Raw genomic sequence first — 23,337 nt, forward strand, 5'->3', positions numbered from 1 at the left:
CTACAAGATCGAAAGTTTAAAAAAAATAGTGTTTCTCTATTGCTAGTGGTATACACTCAGAAAAATTAAAAATGATAAGAAAAAGTGCCATTTCTCTAACACACTTTGATCCCTTACTTAGTGAATTTTGTAGAAAGAAATATGGTGATCATGCTTTACCCTTAAAATCTTATTTTTGTAAATAGGTATTGGTTGTGAATTCAGTGTAATTGTTTGCTATTGCAAATAATTAACACCTTTAAATAACATCAATAGGGTAGGTAAGACAATAAAGTTAATTTTTAAAATCACATATGTTCTTGTCAGCATGCATATCTAAACCATACATTTATGTGTTGGTGACTGGGAGGAATCATAGTTTGTTTTCCCCTTGTTTGGGGTCATTTCAGGTGATCTGGATCACCTCATTTAACCTTTAATATGGGCTGTAAACAGAAGTCCTAATATGTTGTATGTCTTTGGAATTCATGAAGCCAAGCCAGAGAGGTAGAATCACAACGAAAACTGAAGGCTCACGACTTCAAGGCCAAAGTCAGAGCACATTTTCCCTTGTCCCTGATTTATCTTACGACCCACTCCAGTACTCTTGCCTGGAAAATTCCATGGATGGAGGAGCCTGGTAGGCTACAGTCCATGGAGTCACAGAGTCGGACATGACTGAGTGACTTCACTTCACTTCTTCATTGTGGCATGCGGGTCTGATTGCTCAGTTTCCTTGTATGTGCTTTCTGTCGAGCTTTAAAGTATTGTTCACCAGTTTCTTGAAAAAATGTATTATCACCCTTATGTTTATAAGCTTTTTTTGGATGTTTGTGTTTGGGTCAAATTGGACAAATGATTTATATCCGCACTGACCAATAGAGTTTTCTGCAGAGATGGAAATGCCCTGTCTCTGGCTGTCCGGGACAGTGGCCACTTGCCACTGTGGATTTTGAGCACTTGAAATGTGGCTAATGTACTTGAGAACTAAATTTTTAATTTTTATGTTGTTTAAAATTAATCACATGTGAGTAGCCCAGATTTAGGTATTCTTGAAGGGAAGGAATTAAGTAGAAGTGGACATCTTCACCTTTTTTGCCCTTGTGGTTATGGTATATTGTGTTTTTGTGTGGTTGGGATTTTTAAATCTCATTTTTTTAAATGCTCATTATTTTAGATAGTAAATAAATCCATTCACAGGAAACAACTTAGTTATTTGATTATTATTTTAAACAATACAGATTTTAAGTATTTAAAAATTTTAAGTAAAACAATTTAAAATGTAAAAGTCTTTTTAAAAACTTTTGATTGTTGCAGTTATATACAGATTGTGTACAACTGATCAACAAAATGGTTTCATTTCAGTATTTTTTTGGCATCATTATGGTTAAATAATGTTGAAGTCTTAAACTTTTTATATTATGTGGAATAAATGACTATAAACTGTTATTAAAATCTTTTTACTATAGCCTCGAAAGCCTTTGAGACAAAGAAAACTTGAAAGAAAATAAAAGATATGGCTGGTAATCACTTCTTCACATGTCTTCCTCCAGTCTTTCTATCTGACTAATTCCTGGTTTGGATTCCACTAATCCTTTTGATAACAATCCAGGAGTTACTGTATCCTGCAGTCACTGTATCCTGTTTTATAATATTGATAGCTTATCATCATCTGAAATTTTCATGCTTCTTTAAGCTCCATGAGACTAGGATCATATTTCCTTTGATTTCCCAGGACCTAGAACAGGGCCTGGTACATAGTTGATGTTCAGTAATGAACCATGTCACAAACAAAAGGAGAAAAAGACTTTGTGCGGAATTAGATACATTAGTATATCTGGAATAAGAAGCCACTTAGAGTCTGGGAATAGGCAGGGTGAGGCTCAGCTTTTGATTCTCTTGGTGGTGTTGGAGTGAGCAATTTATGGGATTAGTTTAGAATGATTTTGTATAGAAGCATTTCTCTGGGAACTCTTATTTTAAAAACAAACTTTTGTCCCGGCATACACATATGTACTATGTAAATTGTCTCCACATAAAACATCATACAATTGACAAAATGGAAAAAAAAGTGAGAAAATATTTCCATGGTCGGTTTTTGAGTATTCAGCCTTATTTCCTAACCTCTTAGAGATTAAGGGATTTACTTGAAATCACTTATTTGTTTGCCATTGGTCGGAACAGACAGCTGCCAAACTCTGGTTTTCCACTGTGGTGTTTTGACTTACCATCTTTGAATGGACATCACTGCGCAGCAGACATGGGCCCTTTACCTGATAAAAGCTCTGTTTGATAGTGGTTTGAGTTATCTGTGGGTAATCAGAGATCAAATGTCTCTTCCAGTAAATTGGGTGATTTAAGTTCTGATCTTTAAATGCCAGCATGGTAAGTGTGAAAAGGATGTTATTTTTGCGAATCTGTTCCTGTACATAGGCTTAAATAGTTAATGTTTTGAAATGTGAATGAAAGTCTTTTTATTTAGGCAACGTATACATTATTCACCTTTACCAAATAAACTTTCCGTGAGAGGTTGTTCATTAGACAAAATGTTGGCTTGGTAGAGTTCTTTTGGATGGCTGCAAGGGGGCTTTTCTTTATTAACCGCGGCTATTACATGTTTAACAGACTTTTAAAAAATGGCTCTTACCGTAGTGCTCTCTTTACTACTGCAAGTTTTCTCCATACCCATCACATAATTTTGTGAAAATCAACCACCAATTCCAGTGTGGTCTGGAGACTTCAGTTGTCTGAAATTGAAAGGTACAATATTTTAGTAATGAAAGGATCCATAACATTATCATGTTGTGCATGATGATGGCTTTACTGCCTTTTCGTTTTCTGTGTCTCTGACTAGGACTAGGACTAGGACGAAAGTGAAATCCAGAGCATAGACAGCGGCAGTGGTTGTGGTAACAAAATGGGAAGAAATCCTTTCCTTCCCTTCCTCATTGTGAAAGGTGGCAGCAACACCTTCTTAGCAATTAAAATCTAATGCTTCTCCTGGCTGTCTAGGGGCAGGTTGTAGGTCACATTAGCATCTTTGTACCCATAGATAGGACTATTCGTGTTGTGGTGGGCTAAAACCTTTGCAAGTGACATTTCTGTTTCGTGTTCCCCAAATCTTAGGTTAAGGAATCTAAGGGAATTTTGCTCCTCCCTACCTATTTTGTAGTAGAACTAATAAAGACAAAGGGAGTGTTTAGAAATGCTGTCAGAGAAGACACTGCATTAGTTTCCTGTTGACTCACTAACAAATGTTGTCAAACTTAGCGGCTTAAACACAACAAAATTTAAAGCAGTACACATTTATTATCTTATCTTTCTGGGTGTTGGAAGGCCTCTGTGGGTCTCTTGGGGCTAAGATCAAGGTATGAGCAGGACTGCGTTCCTCCTGGTGGTTCTTGAGGAGACTCTCCCTGCCTTTTCCACCTTCTAGAGGCGCCTGTGTTCCCTGGCCCACAGGCCCCTTCCTCTTATTTTCCATGCCAGAGCAGAGCGTCTTCAAACCTCTCTCTGACTCTTCTCCATCCTCTTTTCACTTGTAAGGATCCTAGGCACTGTCCTGGGCCCATGTGAATAGTCCAGGATAATCTCTCCATTGTCAAATCTTTGACTTCATCACAACTGCAAAGTCCTTTTTTTGCCACATCAGGTAGCATGTTCACAGGTTCTGGGGATTAGGATGTGGGCATTTGGTTGCGGAGTCCTCATTCTCTCCATCACAGCTTCTATGCAAGTTGAAGATGCAGCCTTTGTTAATGGTAGGGATGTTTCCTGAAGCAGTAATGGTTGTCTTTCTGAATCAATACGGATGTGACAGAAAAGTGGTTCCATGGTTGCTGACAGTATAGCATGTGGTAAAGGGTACAGGTCATGAGGCAAGACCACCTGCTTTGACTCCTGTCTCTGCCCTTATTTCGTGTGTGACCTTGGGCAGGCCACCTAACCTGTCTGTCCTTTAGTTTCCTCATCTATAAAATGGAGATACCACAAAAAACTTTACAGGAGTTTCCTGAAGAATAAATGAAAATACTTGTAAAACACTTGGAACATCACAGTGTAAGTGCTCAGTAAATTATTTTACTTGAAGCATTTGAAAGTATTTTTGTTGACATTTCAGAGAGATTCTTAATATATTAGATTAAAATCTGAGTCTATTCTGAGTTGTTGCAGGTTTCTTTGTTTAACCTTTGAATACTCATAAATATGCCATATTCAGGAAAACATCTGTATTAGTCATTGAAAAATAGTATACATGCTAAAGAAATATGAGCATTTTTTTGATTAATAAGTAATGAATTTATTTCCTAAAGAGACATGCTAACTTTTTTTAAGATTTTTAAATCTTTTATATCATTTATGAATTGTATTTCTTAAGTGACATGCTAACTTTTTTTTTTTTTTTAAGATTTTTAAATCTTCTTTCTCTTTTGGCTGTGGTGGGTCTTCATTGCTGCACACGGGCTTTCTTCAGTTGCATCTAGTGGGGGCTGGAGAAGGCAATGGCACCCCACTCCAGTACTCTTGCCTGGAGAATCCCATGGATGGAGAAGCCTGGTGGGCTGCAGTCCATGGGGTCGCTAAGAGTCGGGCATGACTGAGCGACTTCACTTTCACTTTTTACTTTCATGCATTGAAGAAGGAAATGGCAACCCACTCCAGTGTTCTTGCCTAGAGAATCCCAGGGACGGGGGAGCCTGGTGGGCTGCCATCTATGGGGTCGCACAGAGTCAGTTACGACTGAAGCGATTTAGCAGCAGCAGCAGCAGCAGCAGTGGGGGCTTCTCTTCCTTGCGGTGTGCGGGCTTCTCATTGTGGTGGGTTCTCATTGCTGAGCATGTGCTCTAGGCACACGGGCTTCAGTATTTGTGGAGTGTGGGCTCAGTTGCTCCTCAGCACGTGAGATCTTCCCAGACCAGGGATCAAACAGGTGTCCCCTGCGCTGCAGGGCAGACTCTTAACCACTGAACCACCAGGGAAGCCCTTTATTTGTTCTTTATAGACTCAACAGAGAAGCAAAAGACAAAACAAAAGAGAACAGACTCTAGTAAGGATTTACATTTTGGTCAACATCCTTTTAGGGCAGTGGTTCTCAACCCAAGGGTGATTTTGCCCTCCAAGGGACATTTGGCAATGCTTAGAGACTTTTTAAAAAAATTATTACTGGCAGGTGGACTACAGGCATTTAGTGGGTAGAGGCCAGAATGCTGATAAATATCTTGAATACACGTGACAGCCTTCTCAAATGTCAGCAGTGCCGACGCTGGAAACCCTTGTTTCAGAGTGTGAACTTGATGAGTTGTGTTGCTTTCTCAGTCATATGTTTGAATTTTGGACCACTTTTTAAAATACCTGGCTTCACCAGTTCTTAGTTGTGGCCTATGGAGTCTTTAGTTGTGGCAGGTAGGATCTAGTTCCTTGACCAAGGATGGAGTAGGGGCGCCCTGCATTGGGAGCATGGAGTCTTAAGCCACTGGACCACCAGCCCAGTCCCAGATCGCTTCCTTCTTGATCAGTGGGTTATGTCAAGTCCAGATGCTAAAGACAAAATTTGATTTGGTAACTCATATTTGGCTCTTGGGAAATGTCAGTAATTTTAGAGATTAGTATAACATGCACATTTGATGAGGTACACATTGGAATTATCTGCATAATTTTAGATTATGAAGTTGAAGTCCTACTATGGTAAATACTAATGCTGTGATTTGGGGTTGTACTTCTCCCCTCCTCGTTTTTTTTCAGTTTGAGGCCGCACTGTGTGGCACATGGGATGTTAGCTCCCCAACCAGGGATCGAAGCCACACACCCTGCACTGGAAGGTAAAGTCTTAAACACCAGACTGCTGGGAAGTCCCTGGGGCTGTGCTTTTGACTGTAGTTTGATAGCCAAATCGTACTTAATTCTGTCTTCATTACCTGGTTGGAAATGAACGTTCAATAAGATAGAGGTTCTAATTTCCTTTCGTCTCTTCTGCCTTTCCTGTATTCATTTAGCAGCCTTGTTCATTCTCTAACTGTGCTGGAGGATAGAGTTAACAGCAGTGAGCAAAACATAAAAGTACCCAGTACCTCTGGTAGACGTGAAGTATCAGTTTTGTCTTGTTGGTTGGTTGGTTTTTCCATGACCATAGAAGGCATGGCTACCCTTTGCTTTGGAAATAAAGATAAATATGAACTTTAGAAATCAGAACACATTTGGCAATTCTCTGAATGCTGAAGTTACTCAGACACCTCTAATACAGGTTGGCATACTAATAGAAAGTGATTTTGTGTTTAGTCCAGGTTTTGTCTTAGCCTATAAATGATCAAAAAAAGGGCGTACCTGGTGGCTCAGTTAGTAAAGAATCTGCCTGCAAGGCAAGGAGACCCGGGTTTGATCCCTGGGTAGGAAGATCCCCTGGAAATGGCAGGGGATGGCAACCCACTCCCGTACTCCCTTGCCTGGAGAATTCCATGAACAGAGGAGTCGGACAAGCTACAGTCCATGGGATCGCAAATACAGGACTGTGTGACTTAACTTTCACTTTTTTCACTTTTATTAGTTTCACTTTTATCTAGATCATTTAGAAGATGTGAAACTAAGATGCCAAGGAAGCTCTTAACTGTTTTAGGTGATGTCGGTTAATGTAACTCCCCTCCCTTCCACAGTTTAGGACTGTTTGTTTTCCTATACCTGGAAATGTCTGAGGGCCCCTGAATCCTCTCAGTCCCACATCCCCCTGCTTCTCACCCTCGGATGCTTTCCTTTGGCTTCCAGGGCACTTGTCCCTTTGTGTCCACAGAGACTCTTGTCTTGCTCATCTTTTATCTCTAGTACTTAGGACCAAACATAAGACAGGCCCTCAATATGAAATGAATAAGTGCATTTAATGGAGCCTCATCTCCAGCACTTTCCCTTCATACTTTTGTTTCTCTCTCCAGTAGTAATGCACCTGTGTGATTCCAGGAACCATGTCTGAATTTTCATCTCTACAGTTTTAGTGCTTAGTGTGGTGACCGGTACATAGTAGGTGCTCAGTAAACAATGTGCTTTATCAGAGGAACCTGTATGGATTGGGGTGGGGACAACCTGGCTGCAACTTTTGGTCTCCCTCCCATTGTAGCAGCAGCAGAATAGGAAGGAAGGAGGAGCTGGAATGAACGGCCCAACATTGTCTCAGCCTACAGAGGGCAATTAGCAGACAGCATCTGGTATCCAGACTGGATGTAATCAAGTATTTTATTTCTTACACGGATGTTTTGAGATTATGTTCACTTGCATACATACCCTTCCTGTAGCTCAAGATGGCTCTCTCTGGTGTATTAGTGCTCTAGTAGGGTATAGGTAGGATGTGGTGTCGGTCTTCAGAGGGTGGGTGAGGGGTGGTCTGGAAAAGCTTCTTGGGGCATTTTAACACATCTGAACAGAAGCTTAAAAGCTGAGTGATCAATGAGAGAGGAAATGAGAGAAAGGTGGAAGCCAAGGTCGGAAAACGGAAACAGGACGAGAGAAGGCTGGACAAGTGGGCAGGGGCCAAATCTAGAAAAGGCATTTGCTTTCTGGAGTTTATTTTAAGGCGTGGAGAGCCATGGGAAGTTATTCCATTTTGGGGGGGGGGGCGGTGTGTTTTTAAGTACTGTCAATACTAGAGAGAGTAGATTGGAGGTGGACAACTTTGGAAGCAGGAAGAACGGCTTGAAGTTGCTACTCGAATTCAGATGAGAAATGACAAAGCACAGCCAGTGAACATAGCCAGAACTGAGCAGATCTGGCAGAAGGTTGGAGGGTAGAATCCGGCTCTGCTCTGTGCACTTCGTTTATCTTCTCCTGGTCTGAAGAATTGTCTTCTCACTCATTTGTGTTATCTTTTAACGTACAGTTTAAAAAAATATATTGTTGATTTTATTCATCAGTGTTTTGTACTCTTTATGTATTGTTTAAGAAGTCCTTCCCCATTTTAAGTTCATAATGGTCTACTTCCATTTTATGTTTTTGTTTTTCCTTAGAAGTTTTTAATTTTTGACTTTTTATGTCTGGTCTTTATTTCACCTGGAAGTGGTTGGTATATTACATGGTGGGGGTGTAATTTTTTTTGTATGTGGATAAAGTTGTCCGGTACCATTCTTTGAATCTCCTATCCTTTCTTCACTCATCTGCCATGACTCCTCTATTCCATGCCAAATTCCTGTGTGAGCTTAGGTCTGTGTCTTAGGTCTGTTTCAGTGTCTGTCTCTTTGCCAGTACCTTGCCTTTTAATCACTGTAGGTTACTAAATGTAGAGCTTTATATTTTGAGTACATTGTATATGTGTGTACAAACCAGTAAATCTTTGTATGGATATTGTAGACTTTATTGTTAAGAAATATATGCAAATACTTTCTTGATTTCTTTTATTTTAGAGCATTCCTTTTGATATAGCCTCCGTTGTTTCCTCCTCTTACCCCCCGTAACCACCACTCTGCTTTCTGTCTATGGATTTACCTATTCTGGACATTTCACATAAATGGAACAAGATACTATATAGCCTTCTTTGACAGCATTCACTTATTTAAATTGAGTCAAATTGACAGATTAGCAGGGCATTCTGTAGGAATATTACTGTGTCTTTTAAGAAAGTAGAGCTATAATACTGTATCTTAGTGGGGAGCAAGAAGGGAAAACCTTACCGGTATTTATTTCTGTTTCATTTTTATTGTTTAAGCATCAGATCCAGAGTTTATTTCTTCATTTATTGAAGACAGTGGCCAGTCTTACGCTTTTGCTTAGTTGCTTGATGAATAAATGTCCTGTAACAAATCCTGTTCTAGAAGAGTATTTTTGATGCATCTTGAGTTTATGAGATATGGATGGAGCAAGACTATTTTGATTTGGGTAGATGTTGTTGGTAATTGTATAAAAATGATGTGATTACTTTTGTATCTTGGTGGGTAGATGAGTAAAATCACGTGACAGTATACAGGAAATATATTCTCTCCTGAATTGTTTATTTTTTAAAGCAAGCAGATTTTCCAGTTTAACCCAGAAATTAGTCACCAGCTTAGAGTTCTTTTTAGAAGGCTACCTCGGAAAGTACCTTTAAGTCATGTACCCAGATAAGGTTTACTAATAAAGAACATTTATTTAACATACTAAAATACTGTGAGCCTTGGTATCATTTGGAGAATTGATGTTTTATTAGTATAATTGCTGAAATATAGTTCAGAAAGGAAAATATTTTCCCCTTAATCATAACATGAAATTTTAACTTCTCTTTTTTTTGGTTGTACCATTTGGCTCGAAGGATCTTAGTTCCCTGACCAAGGACTGAACCCAAGTCCCCCACAGTGAAAGCATTGAGTCCTAACCACTGAACCACCAGGGAATTCCCCGAACCTTTTTTTTTTTTTTTTTTGCATTTAACTTTCAAAGAGTTAGCCTCAATCAGAATGGTAGTAAACCTCTTTAAATGATTCAGAAGTTTGACCAGCACTCTTTTCAAACTTCATGATTTTGACACCCTCAAATTTTCATTCCAAAGTCATAAGGAAATTAAAAGTACCTGTAAAGTTAAGATATTTATGTAGCAGCCCCCAAATTCAAGCCTTTGTATTATCATGGGAATTTAACAAACTGAGAGAAAATGCCCAATTTGTCAGAAATAATTTGCTTTTATACCACTATAGTTGCAAATACGGATAGACCACTGTAACTACCAACTGTGTAACTCTTGAATGCTTTTAGAAGTACTTTTTTTGGTGAATAAATGTTAAATCTTGTAAACTGATACAGTTTTAGTTCCTTCAAAAAATAACTTAAAAACGAATGGAACACCACTTCAATTTATTAACTTTGTATTTCCTTGACAGTGGCATGCTCCAGTCCATAGTGTTACAAAGAGTTGGATTTGACTTAGCGACTGAGCAAACAAAAAAATTTCCTTGATTAAAAATTTTCAAGCAAGACACACTTCATTTGAAAGATTGACATTGAGTTGTGTAGTCACTGTACCAGATTCAGTTAGTGCTTTTTGTCTATAGCATAGCCAGATAGCCAGATTAGATGCTATCAATTCTAGCTACTTTTAGTGATTAAAAGGTAAATATTATTGCTCATTCTCTTTTTGGTACTAAAGAGGCATGATCAAGTTCTTAGAACCAAATGCCTGATTTTTTTTTTTTTCATAACTTTCACCCCCAGTTTTTTGTGTGTGCAGTGAAGTAAAAATGTTGAAAGGCTTGTGAAGGAAGAATATCAATTTTTAACGTAATTTGCATCTTGTTCATACTTAGTAGCAGTTTATGTTTCCTGATTTTTAAAGGTGTGTGTTTGGGCTCTTTAAAAATATTTCTCTCTTATTTCCAAAAAGGATGAATGACTCACAGTTTTAAAACAGAAAATTATAACAAAATAATATACCTCTGTTCTTTTTTTTAACAATACACTTTTGTCATTACATTACTAACAATTAAACAATTTTTAAATTATGAAAGCCAAAATGGGTAATACAAAATTTATAGCTTATAGTCAAAGGATCACTCTGATCATAGATGTGATTAAAATATGAATAGAACATATAAGCAAAAAGAAAGGAGTCTCCTAGCATTTAGGGGATTTTAGCATTCTTCCTATATAGATTCTGCATGTTTTTTCAAGTTTTTACTTTATAGAGGCCCTGGTTTTACCTTTGCAGACCTATGTACTAAAAATAATGGACCCTTTAAAAAATAAAATAAAATTAACTCCTGTTACCATTTTCTTCTTGGTGTAGATTTGGGGAAAAAATAGTAAAATGACTCCCTTGATGCTGTCACCAAGAAATCTTCATATTCTGTCATTAAATATGAGTCTCAGTTGACATTTTCTGGAGGGGTAATGCTTGTATGTATTCAACTGATTTCAGATACAGGATCTGACTTTCAAATGTTAGTGATCATTCAGTTAGAAATCAGTATATGAATATATTTGATAGCCCTCTCTTGTTACACCTGAACATGTATATACTTAAATTTAATATCAATTTTTTTTGCTTTAAAGCACAAATGACCTCTAAATTTTGAACGTTATGTATTGTTTTTATAGTGGTTTGCCATAGAAATCATCAACTACTAAAAATGCCAGGTTTTATCATAAACCTTGAGAAATATTTCTTGTGCAGTTCACATAAAGAAACATCTGGATCCCTTGTTTATCCTGGAGTAAAGGGAGGCCACCCTCTTCTGTGTTGTGGGAATCATGTTATATTCTACTATTTTTCTTTAGCTGTAAAAATTGTAATGTTGACATATCAAGTACACTGTGTATTTTCGTAAGATTGATTATAACAACTGGAATAGGTTTCAAAAATAAGGATTCGTGTTCATGCTAAGTCAGGTAACTGTGACTTTGACAGTTTGAGCTAGAGAGCTTCCATATTCTGAATTTCATATCTACAGTATTAATAACACTAGGGTTTTATTTCTGTTTTTTGCATGGTTCTGAAGAGTTTATCAGATTACTTAAAATGTTGACATTTGTATATTTACATATATACATAAAACAATTACGTAGAATCTTCAGGTCACTGGGGTGCTAATGTGGTACACACGTGAGCCTGGCAGGAACTAAAGTGAGATCAGGCTTGGAGGCACAGGACTTTGAAAAACTGGAAGTCTGAGAGGAGTCGGGTGAAGAGGAAAGGGCCACTTCAGGAGTTTGGCTCAACCCCACTGCTCAGATCTCCACCTCTAGCTCCTTTCCCATCCTTGGGAGAAGGGGCCCCGTTTTCAGACTGTATCCCCACGACATACTAGCCCACTCCCTAACATCTTGATGTGGTGAACACTTTCCAGAATCCTCTGAACCAGGTCCTTGTAAATATATTTGTATCAGAGAAAACAAGGCACTTTGGGAACATTATAGCTCATTCTCCTACACATACATCATTCTAGGCAGAAAGTAAAAATTGGTTAACACTGGGGTTTTAAGTAGAACTGCTTATAAAGGAGTTTTTGATATCTTTCAGTCTTTCATTGGGTTAGTAGACGCTCCTTGGAAATGCATTTGACTTCATGTCAGTCTCTTGGGGCTTTAAGCCTCACAGGGAAGCATAGTCCAGAACTAAGGAAAATCTCAGTAATGGCTTGGAGAATGGTTAGATTTTGCCAAGGATATTCCTGAGGAGACCACAGTTGCCTTTATATTATCTTGCATTCTTCATAGAAAGATCCTCAACTCTCTTTGAAACAGTTCATTTATATGTAATAGCTCCCTTAAGTTCATATAGTTTAGTTTCAAAGATTCACTGAAGCCCCTTCTCTAGCCTTCAATTTGGGTTCTAGGAGCATATGGATGAATAAAATTACTTCCTGCTCTTAAGAAAATCACACAATCAGTTTCATGATGAATTCTAAGAGGTATTATTTATCTTAGGAAACAGAAAAGTTACTCAGACTAGCATGGAACTTAAGTGAGTACTTCTAGGAAATGACTTTCTGAGTTCAAGATGGTTAAATAAGTCAAGCAAACAAAAAAAAAGTAAAAGAGCATATTGGGCTTCCTGGGTGGTGCTCGTGGTAAAGAACCCACCCGCTGATGCAGGTCAGGTGTAAGAGATGGCTGTTTGATCCGTGGGTCAGGAAGATCCCCTGGAGAGGGGCATGGCAACCCACTCCACTATTCTTGCCTGGAGAATCCCATGGACAGAGGAGCTGGGTGGGCTACAGTCTGTGGGGTCACATAGAGTGGGACATGACTGAAGTGACTCAGCACGGCAGGTATAGGAGACACTATTAGTAAAGGTACAGTGGTGTGAAATCCCAGCATGTACAGTCATTCCGAGTAACCTGACATTACCAGTGTACAGAAGTGACTTGAGGCTGGAGATGGGGATGGGGACCTTGCTTGGAGGGCCTGTGTGCTCTGTTGGCTTTTTCTAGAAATCATTGACGGCTTTTAAACAGGAAAGTGATGTGGTTAGATTTACAAATTAAGTAACCTAGGTATGTATTGAAGGGGTAATTGGGTCTGAAGATAAAAATGGGTTATTTATATGGCACCTTTAGAGCTACTTCTGATTCCAAAAAGCCTGAATAATGATGTCAATATGAGGAATTTTAACCTATAATGAAATATGTAGTTTTTTTTTTCTGTGGAGAAGAAACTGATGTTAAACATAGGAAAATAAGTACATACAGCTTGGTGTGTAATTCTGTAAAGTAGAATCCAGCAGTATGTACAGTCTACGAGAGGAAATTGTTCACATTAGGATACGAATTTGTTATGGTGACTTAGACTTTACATTTAACATGTCATGAATACTTGAGTAGCTCAACTGTTCATCTGAAACATCATATGCTGCTTTTTTTTTAGACTTTGTATCTGAGATTGACTTAAGTAAACTTTTCTGTTATCACTCCTTTCCTGAATAAGCTGGAGAATGAATGGCCTAAAGCTTTAGTTGATAATTTTCAACTGTTTTCCTTTAAAAACGTCTATGGAGCTTCCCTGATGGCTCAGTGGTAAAGAATCCTCCTGCCACGGGTTTGATCCCTGGTCAGGGAAGATCCCACATGCCTCGGAGCGACTAAGCACGTGTGCCACAGCTACCAAGCCTGGCTCTAGAGCCTGGGAGCCACAGTTATTCAGCCCACATACCACAACTACTGCAGCGCATGCGCCTAGAGCTTGCATAGCATGACTAGAGAAAAGACCGTGCATCAACGAAGACCCAGAACAGCCATAAATAAACAAACAAATAAAACTATAAAAAATGTTTGTGAACAGCTTCACCAAAAATAAGGAAAAAGTATTCATTCACTGATTTCTTTCATCTTAAAAACCAGTGTGAAAACACTGGTTAGAGGAAGAATTTGTCCTAAATTGTTAGCCTGTGGTGGTTTCATTTACTTGGAACTACATGTTAACAATGGGCCGAACACTAGTCCATTATGTTTCCCACCAAATTGTAAGCTCTGGGCAGCGGAGCTAACACTCAGGAAGTGTGCGTTATGATTTCAGTAAATAATTACTTCAGTAAGTAATTCAGTAAAGTGAATGTTTGTGTTGCTGTTTACTTGACATACTTAGGGACTGTGGGCAATGCGTTTACTTGTCAAGAGCCAGTCTGAATGTGGGGCAGAGGGCCTCTGTGTGGATTCTCCATTTACAGAATGTCTGGCTGAGGAAGTCACTTAATCACACTGGCCTTCATTTTCACTTGTGAAATGGGGGTAGTAATAGTATTCCCTCAAAGACCTGTTTTGGGGAGTGAAATAATCACACAAATGTGAAGCATTTGAGATAGTATTGACATGTAGTTAAGTCCTCAAATGCTAGTCATTATTACTATTACTTTAGTAATACAAAAAAGTTTAAAACATGTTTATCAGGGATTTGTTAATGACAAAGGTGTGAGAGTTTTTGATGACTCCCGTGGAGTAGTTTTAAAATGTGTGGGTGAAGAACACCTAACCCCCAACCCTGCCTATCTTTCATGGTCTAGAGGCCTCCTTGCCTGCTTGAGCACTGCTCTCAAAGGTCTGTTGTAATTGTGATGACACACAATGTAATTCTTAGTCACCTTCTGTTTAATGTTGTTTACATTGTTTACTATTTTATGAGTCTTGACCATAATATCCTATCTTGTCTTATATACTAAAGAAATTGTAAATGCCTTTGGGTCAGAGATCAGGTTTTTCATAAGTTCTGTGTGCCCAGTGCTGAATGATAATATTATGGTAACAGCTAACAGATACTGAGCTCTAACTCTGGGCGTTGTCCGCTGCTCATGGATTCTCTTAATTCCTACAGCAACACTGTTGTTGATGTTTAGTCACTAGTTGTGTCCAACTGTGCGAACCCATGGACTGCAGCCCACCAGGTTCCTCTGTCCATGGAATTCTGTAGGCAAGAATACTGGAGTGGGTTGCCGTGCCCTCCTCCGGGGGATCTTCCCAACCCAGGGATCGAACCCGCATCTCTGCCTCCTAATTCTCTATGTCAATTAGTGTTTCTGCTGTTTGAATGCTGGCCACCAGACTCCAGTATGTATAAAAATCACTATGTAAAGAATTTTATAGTCCTAAAATACCTTTTTTTAAAAAAAATTATTAAAATTGCTTTATTGATTGCATTATTGTGTTATTTGGAGGTGCAATATGAGAAAGTGTGACTCTATTCATGCTTAGACTTCCTAGAAAATATGATACAGTGAGCCGTTTGGCTGAGTTGGTCAGAATATGCTGTCAAGATTTAATGCATGCTGTCCTGCCTTAAGAAGCAGTTGCTTTTTCTTTTTAATATTTCTTCCAGCCCCGTAGCTAAATTATTTATTTTTATTTTTTTCCCCAACATTTCACTTTGAAATTTTTCAAATCTTTAGGAAAATTAAGACTATTATAGTCGACACCTGGATTAGTTGTTAACATTTTTTGCTTTCTTTGTTTTACTCTAGATATATGTACTGTTTAAATGTTAAACCATTTGAAAGTTGTGGATCCTAGGACACTTTAAATATTTAAGCATAGCTCTTCTAAGAATAAGGACATTCTCTTACATTAACAGAATAGCGTTATCATACCCTTGAAAATTAACAGCACCATTGTTTAATAGCTTATTTATTTTTGAAATATTATTATATTTATTTCTTTGGCCGTGCTGGGTCCTAGTTGCTGCAGGCAGGACTTGCAGTTGCAGTGTGTGGGATCTAGCTCTCTGCCTAGGGCTGGAACCCGGGCCCCCTGCATGGGGAGACGGGAGTCTTGGTCATTAGGGAAGCCCCTAGTTTGCATTTTAAATTCTCATTTTCTCCTAAACACTGTTTTTTACCTCTCTGTGTATGCTTGTGTTTACATCCAGGGTTTAATCAAAGTTCACGAATTGCACTGGTCTTTTCAAATAAAGAGCGGTCTTTCCACCTTTTATTTGTAACTTTCACTTTTTGAAGAGCTGGGGCCAGTTTTCTGAGAGAAGGTCCCACACTTTGGATTTGTCTGATTGCTTCCTCATTTTGAGGTTTGGTGTAAGCACTGGGAAGAGGACTTGGGGAATGATGATGTGTGCATGAATCACACCACGAGGCCCAGGAGGCCAGCTGGCCTGCCTCTGGTAAAACCGTACCTACTCCCTTGTGTGAAGTACTCTGTCCTGTGCACAGTTCTGTTTGCAACTAGTAAGCCACCTGTGGAGTGATGAATATTGAAACCATCATTTCACTTGTCCCATTTTTGCTCAAAAACCCTTGGTGGGTCTTTCCCCATTTCCTAGAATGTAAAAGTATAAGGATATTTTTTATGCGATATGCACTTTGCAGATACCTTTCTCTCTGCCTGTAATTCACTTTTTTTCCCCTTTTAACTGTGTCTTTTGAAGAGCAAGAGTTTTTAATTTTGAAGTCCATTTTATCCATCTTTTTCTTTTGTAGGTCATGATATTTGCATCTTGTGGAAGAAATCTTCGCCTAACACAATCAAATATTTTCTCCCATGTTTTTAGTCTAGAAGTTTTATGGTTTGACTTCAGTACCAGGTTTATGAACTAACTTTAATTATTTTTTTTGTAAAGTAAAGTAAGGGTGAGGTTTGCTTTTTCCATACAGCTATCCAGTCATATTTTTTCCCAGCCTTGTCTGTTGAAAATACCATCCTTTTTCCTTGAATTTGTTGTTGCTGTTCAGTCACTATGTTGTGTCCAACTCTCTTGCGACCCCATGGACTGTAACCCTCCAGGCCCCTCTGTCCATGGAATTCTCCAGGCAAGAACACTGGAGTGGGTTGCCATTTCCTTCTCCAGGGGATCTTCCTGACCCAGGGATCAAACCCATGTCTTCTGCATTGACGGACGGATACTTTACCACTGAGTCACCAGGGAAGTCCTTTTCCTCGAATTACTTGACACCTTTGTGGAAGATCAGTTGACCATGTAACTATGGGTGTCAGTGTTTTGTTTGTTTTTTTTTACAATAAGCATAACTCATTTTTTACCAAACCAGGAATTAGTGGGTGAGTGGAGTTACATCATGGGTGAAATATCCCCAGAAATCCTGCAGGTCAGTGAAGGTATATTAGTTTTAAGCCCTTTGAGGTCAGAGATGCTTTCATTCATTTATTAATTGAACAGTATTGAATATCTAGCCTTGAATAAGATATCCATAGTCCCTGTGCTTATAGAGCATGCAGTGGAATGAGGGAGAGAGACCATAAAAAGGGAAACGCATATTTGTACAAGGCATGTTATTGTAAGTGCTGTTATGAAGGACACAAAACAGACTCAGTGAGGAGAGGGTGCTAAGGACCGCAGAAGTCTTCTCTGAGAGTTAATGAGTGTGCAGGTAGTTGGAGCAACAGAGGTGAAAATTCCAATGACAGAAATGGAAGTGGGCACATTTGAGAAGTTGATAAGCCCCTGTGGCCGGAGTGTGATGCTTCTGTGGCGAGTGTTGGTAGATGATTTTGGTAGTTTACAAACTGAGGCCTGAGCACGCAGGCATGATGCTGTGCCCAGATTTTACTTGAGTGCCACTGGGAGGGCATTGAAGGTTTTGTTGCTTATTTTTGCTTATTGCAGTAAATCATGTCATTACTATCTAGATGAATAAATCGAACATAACCAGCGGCTCAGAAACCTCCCTGTGGCCCCTTTCCAGTGTCTACAGCACCATTTTCAAGAAAGCAGCTACTGTTCTGACAGCTGTCCCTGTAGATTTAGGCCTAACTTCATCCTGTTTCTGACCCCTGTGTAAATGAAATCACACTGTGTACTGTGTAAGTGAAATCGCCATGTCTGACCACTTTTGTTCAAATTGACGTTTGTGAGTCCTCCCTATTGTTCGTCTTTCCTGCTGTATTTTAAGGGGTGGTCGCACGATTGGATTCATTTTTTTTAAAGGTGACAGGCCATTCTCTGGGGACATGGGTTGTGTGGAGATCAGGGAGATGGTTGTGCAAGAGCCTCGGTGAGGAACCAGAGGTGGAGTGAGATAGACCAGCGTGAGTCAGCTGCCTGGGGAGTAAGGCTCGGGGAGTTTATGGATCGGCTGGACAAGAGTAGGAGTGAGTGAAAGGGGTGTGTCATGATTCCCAGGCTTCTGGTTTTGGCAGCTGGTAGGTGGAGGTTTCATTTTCTTCTCAGGGGAAGGACACATTTAAGTAAAATAGAAACTGAGAGTTCACTATTAGACATTTTAAGGCGCTTGTGAGATGTGAGTGAAGCTGCCCAACAGGCACTTGGGTTGTGTGTCTGGAGCATATTGGGTTAAAGTGGGAAGTTTGGGTAGTTCAAAGATTATGAGGCAGCTGCTATGTAGAGCATCCTGGTCGCTTGGTCCTGTCCGACTCTTTGCGATCCGTGGGCTGTAGCCCCCAGGCTCCTCTGTTCAGGGGAGTTCCCAGCAAGGGTACTGGAGCAGGTTGCCCTTTCCTCCTCCAGGGGATCTTCCCGACCCAGGGATGGAACCTGTGTCTCCTATATCTCCTGCACTGGCAGGCAGGTTCTTTACCACTGCACCACCTGACATTACTTGGTACTGTACTGGAGTTAAAGGATACAAATTCACCATTTTATTCAACTTCTGTTGGCCATGTGACTAAGGGGAAATCACATGATCTTTCTGAGCCCCATCCTTTCTCGTGTGTAAGATGGGGATAATACTTTGCTTCGTAGGATTAAATAAAGTATATTAGGCCACAGTTTATAGATATCTGGCTCAGTGGATGCTCAGAAAAGGTCATTCATGCCCTTGCAATTTGGGTTGGTAAAAAAAAAATCAGATTGTGGAAAATCTCTAAAGGCACAGAAGAGACTTGATGTGTGAAGTTTAGAACGTCAACATGGGAACAGACTCGGTGCAGGTTGGCTTTAGAAGCATCCCCTGGCAGCTGTGCAGGAAGAGACTAGAGGTGAGAAATACCTAGAAAATCAGTTGTAGTTCCAGGATCAGGTGCTGATGAGGGCCTGGCCTGACATGGATATAGAAATCAGAAAACAAATCAAGGACTTCCCTGGTGGCTCAGCGGTAGAGAATCTGCCTGCCAACACAGGAGCTACGGATTTGATCCCTGGGCTGGGACGATTGCACACGCCCCAGGGCAGCTAAGCCCATGCACCGCAACTGCTGAGTCTGTGCTCTAGAGCCCAGGAGCGGTGACTGCTGAAGTCCACGCACCCTAGCGCCCGTGCTCTACAGCAGGAGGAGCCACTGCAATGAGAAGCACACACGTGGCTGCCAGAGAGGAGCCTGCACTCTCTGCAGCTAGGAAAAAATGCCTGAGCAGCAGTGAAGACCCAGCACAGCCAAAACTAAATACAGTTTAAAGGAAGAGAACAAATCAGAGTTCAAAGGAATAGGTACTAGACTTGTCCAATGTTTAGTTTTATGGCTTCACTGAGAAGGAAGAATCACTCACCCTCATATGAACCTGAGGCTCCTGGCCTGGGAGCTGGAAAAACAGTGGAAGCAGCGAGCAGTGCAGGGTAGTCTGGAAGCAAAGCTGAGTTAGGAAAGGACAGTCTGCTCAGCTTTAACATACGACTCTCAAGACAATTTTGTGTTGTCTCTGGGTGGTTGGATAGTCTCTGGCATGTGATCTCGTGGAAAACAACACAGGATTAGAAAGCTAAGAGATTGATTCTTTTTCAGGCTTACTCGCTAATTAGCTTTGTAGTCTTGGGAAATTTGGCAAATATTGAATGTAGTTATCTGAAAAATGAAGCTAACACCTGCCCTGTCAGCTGTACAGGATTGTTTTGTCGATCAAATAAGAAAGTATGTGAAAACACTGTGTAATTGCAAACTCTTATGCGTGCGTGTGTGCTAAGTCACTTTAGTGGTATCCAGCTCTTTGTGATCCTTTGGACTGTGGACCACTAGGCTCCTCTATCCGTGGGATTCTCCAGGCAAGAATACTTGGGTGGGTTGCCATTTCCTTCTCCAGGGGATCTTCTCAACCCAAGGACTGAACCCATGTCTCTTATGTCTCCTGCATTGGCAGGTGGGTTCTTTACCACTAGTGCCACCTGGGGAGCCCTCCAACTTTTATGCTGTAATTGTAATATAGTAATGTTATTTCTTTTCTTAGTTCAAACTAAAATAAATTATTTGGTTATAGGGCTAGAGAAGAGAAGGGGGAAATGCCAGACTTCTTAGAAGTTTGTGTTTGGAACTAGTTCGAAGTATCAGAAATCTGAATTGTTGTTGTTCAGTCGCTCAGTCATGTCGGACTCTCTCTGACCCCATGGACTGCAGCATACCAGGCTTCTCTATCCTCTGCCATCTCCCAGAGCTTGCTCAAACTCACATCCATTGAGTTGGTGATGCCATCCAACCATCTCGTCCTCTGTTCCCTTTTCCTCCTGCCTTCAATCCTTCCTAGCATCAGGGTCTTTTCTCATGAGTTGGCTTTTCATATCAGGTGGCCACAGTATTGGAACTTCAGCTTCAGTATCAGTCCTTCCAGTGAATATTCAGGATTGATTTCCTTTAGGATTGACTGGTTTGATCTCCTTGCAGTCCCTGAGTGCATGTGCCTGAAAACCTTTAAAGACTATGGGACATTATCTGGAAGCTGATCTTGAGTATGACAGTTACAAGAACCAAAAGCACAGATTGCATCATGTCAGATGCTGGTATTTAACTTGCTTTCAAGTTGGAAGTTTGGAGAACTGTTGAATTCTACCTGTATACTTGCCCCATGTGTGTTTACGGAATTTAGAACATACTTTCTTGTGTCTGTGAGCTACATATTTTTGTCAAGGGTCAGATTAGGGTAAGGTTCAATTCTTAAGCTATATATATAAATGATTTCTAACCTTTATGAGCATTATCAGTATGATATGCTGGTTAGGAACACAGACTCTGAGACCAGACTGCCTGTTGGGAGCACTAAATGGTGTCCTGTTTATAGAGCTCTTAGAGTGGCTCCTGGCACATACTAAACTCTCTTTTAAGTGTTAGTGGTGGTTATTATGAAATGGTTAGTTGTTGTTTTAGCAGTGACCAAGCAATAAAGAATAGAGTTGACCAAAATGTTCATGTGGGTTTTTCCGTACGATGTAATGGAAAACACCAGACAAACTTTTGGGCCAACCCAATACCTGAACAGAAGAAACAAATCCTCAGAACTTAACACCTGAGGAAAGTGGCAGTGGCGTAATGGCAAAAATCTTGGGCTTCAGAGTCAGAGATGCCTACGTGCAAATCCTGATTCAGCCTTCTTGGCGTTGGGGTTTAAGCAAGCCCCCTAAGAACGCCTCTGCAGCTCACTTTCTTTATCTGTGAGCCAGGAGTCACTCCACCTTGAAGAGTTGTTTTGAGGATTAAGTGAGATGTGTAAAAAGTGCTTGGTCCAGAGTAGATGCTAAGGAAGTGGGAGTGCTCTCTCACATCCTGTGGCTGCTGCCTCCCCCCCCCCCCCCACCTCACTCCAGTATAGAGCAGTAAAGGCAATTTGATTTTCTGTAAGCTCTCATATTCATTCGTTTGCAAGTTAAGAACTGGTAACATTCATTCCACTTGCAAACATCAGAATAAACAGCTGTTTAATTGTATACACCTTGGAAAATGTTGTCAGCTTTTATTTCCTTCTTCCTTTCACTGTTTGGCTTACTTGCTTTACCGTTTTTCTACTAGAACCACGATGGTGGACATTACCAGTAAATCACAGAATTGAACTGGGCTCTAGTCTCCAAATCCACTTCCCTGCATTCTGCCATCTACAGTTAGCTCATCAGACTTGACACAGTAGTGAAATCCTCTCAGCCTCAGAGCTTTTTAGAAGAGGTGTTTATAGGATTTTCAAAATTATATCTGGGCAGTCCATTAATCTCCTGTCTCAAGATGTGGACCTGTCAAACCTATGACAGAGCAGAGTGGTCTCAAAGCATTTCCTAACAGATGCTCATCCATACTGTAACATTGTCACACGGTGTGGGCAATTCCAGACACCTTCTAGAAAAGGCAACGTAACTGTAAGTAAAGCAGTGACCTGGCCAGCAGTGTGCATCAGTATCAGCTGGAATGTGGTGTTAAAATACTCATGCTTTATATATGGAATCTATAAAGATGGTACTGATGAACCTATCTGCAGGGCAGCAGTGGAGATGCATACATAGAGAACAGACTTGTGGGCATGGAGGGTAGGGGGTCAAGGAGAGGGTGAGACGAATGGAGATAGTAGCGTGGAAGTGTATCCACTACCATATATAAAATAGATAGCCAGTAGGAATTTGCTGTATGACTCAGGGAGCTCATGTGACAGCCTAGAGGGGTGGGATGGGGTGGGAAGTGGGAGGGTGGTTCAATGGGGAGGGGACATATGCACACCTGTGGCTGAATCAAGTTGGTGTATGACAGAAACTAACACAATATTGTAAAGCAGTTATCCTTCAACTAAAAATAAATAACAAATATATAGAGAACTGGAAAAAAAAATACTCATGCCCTAGGCCTCACCCCAGATTTACTGAATCTGGGTCATCAGTACATAGGTCTTGACATGTGCCTTTTGTAAAAGTAAAGATGATTCTACTATCTATATCACTGATTAAAAGCAATTAGATGCTGGCAAGAGCATGGGAACTAGCTGTCCCCTCACACTATTGGTATGAGTATAAATTGATACGGTACAGCCTATAATAAGCTATTCTACAGAACAGTTTTACAGTATCATCGGAATTTCAAATCTGTCCTAGAGAAATACATATATGCGTAAAGATACAGTTTCAAGGAAGTTTTCTGTAAGCCCATTTATAATATCCAAGAGTTGTGAGCAACTGAATGATTGTCATGGTTAAATATGGTAGATTCCACAGTTGTTTACTGTGTGACCACAGCCACTTAGAGAGTGAAGGATGTATGAGAATGATCTGTATATGGCTGATGTAGAAAGATAGCTAGGATTTAAGTTGAATAAGCAAGTCGCAGATTAAACTATTTTAAATATTTTGTGTGTAAATAAATAGATCTAGAAGAATACCCACTGAAGTATTTACGTGGTTACACGTGACTTAATCGGCCTTTTAAATTTTGTATTTAAAATATTTGCAGTAAGATTTTATTATTTTTGTAATAACAGAACTACTGGATGAATGATCCAAGGAAAACTCCCATGGAACTTAATTTGTATGCGTCAAGACACTGCTGATTTTGCAATTACCAGTTTTAACTGAGACTTGGGAAACAAAGGAATGTCAAAACAGTTTTGCATGTTTGCAAAGAGGACAAAATTTTTGTTACTCAAGTTGTTATGACAGTCATTGAGTTTCAAACAGATAAGCATTTACAATAAAAAGTGTTCTGTGTCAGAATCACATTGGCTGCTTGTTTTAAAAACAGTGTTTGTGCAGATCTGGATATGAAAATGGGCTTCAGAATATTTTCTTTTAATCCTTTGCTATTGATTAGCCATCTAGCCTTTGAGGTTATTAACT

General features: G+C 39.9%; 1 protein-coding gene across 2 annotated transcripts in view; it reads left to right on the forward strand.

Annotated features, from left to right (window-relative positions):
• NSD3 (nuclear receptor binding SET domain protein 3) overlaps positions 1-23,337 on the forward strand; it is a 97,569-nt gene that overhangs the window by 10,318 nt on the left and 63,914 nt on the right. The gene's annotated exons all lie outside the window — the stretch shown is intronic.

This window comes from Capricornis sumatraensis, chromosome 4, assembly GCF_032405125.1.
Source record: "Capricornis sumatraensis isolate serow.1 chromosome 4, serow.2, whole genome shotgun sequence".
Classification (NCBI taxonomy): Eukaryota; Metazoa; Chordata; class Mammalia; order Artiodactyla; family Bovidae; genus Capricornis; species Capricornis sumatraensis.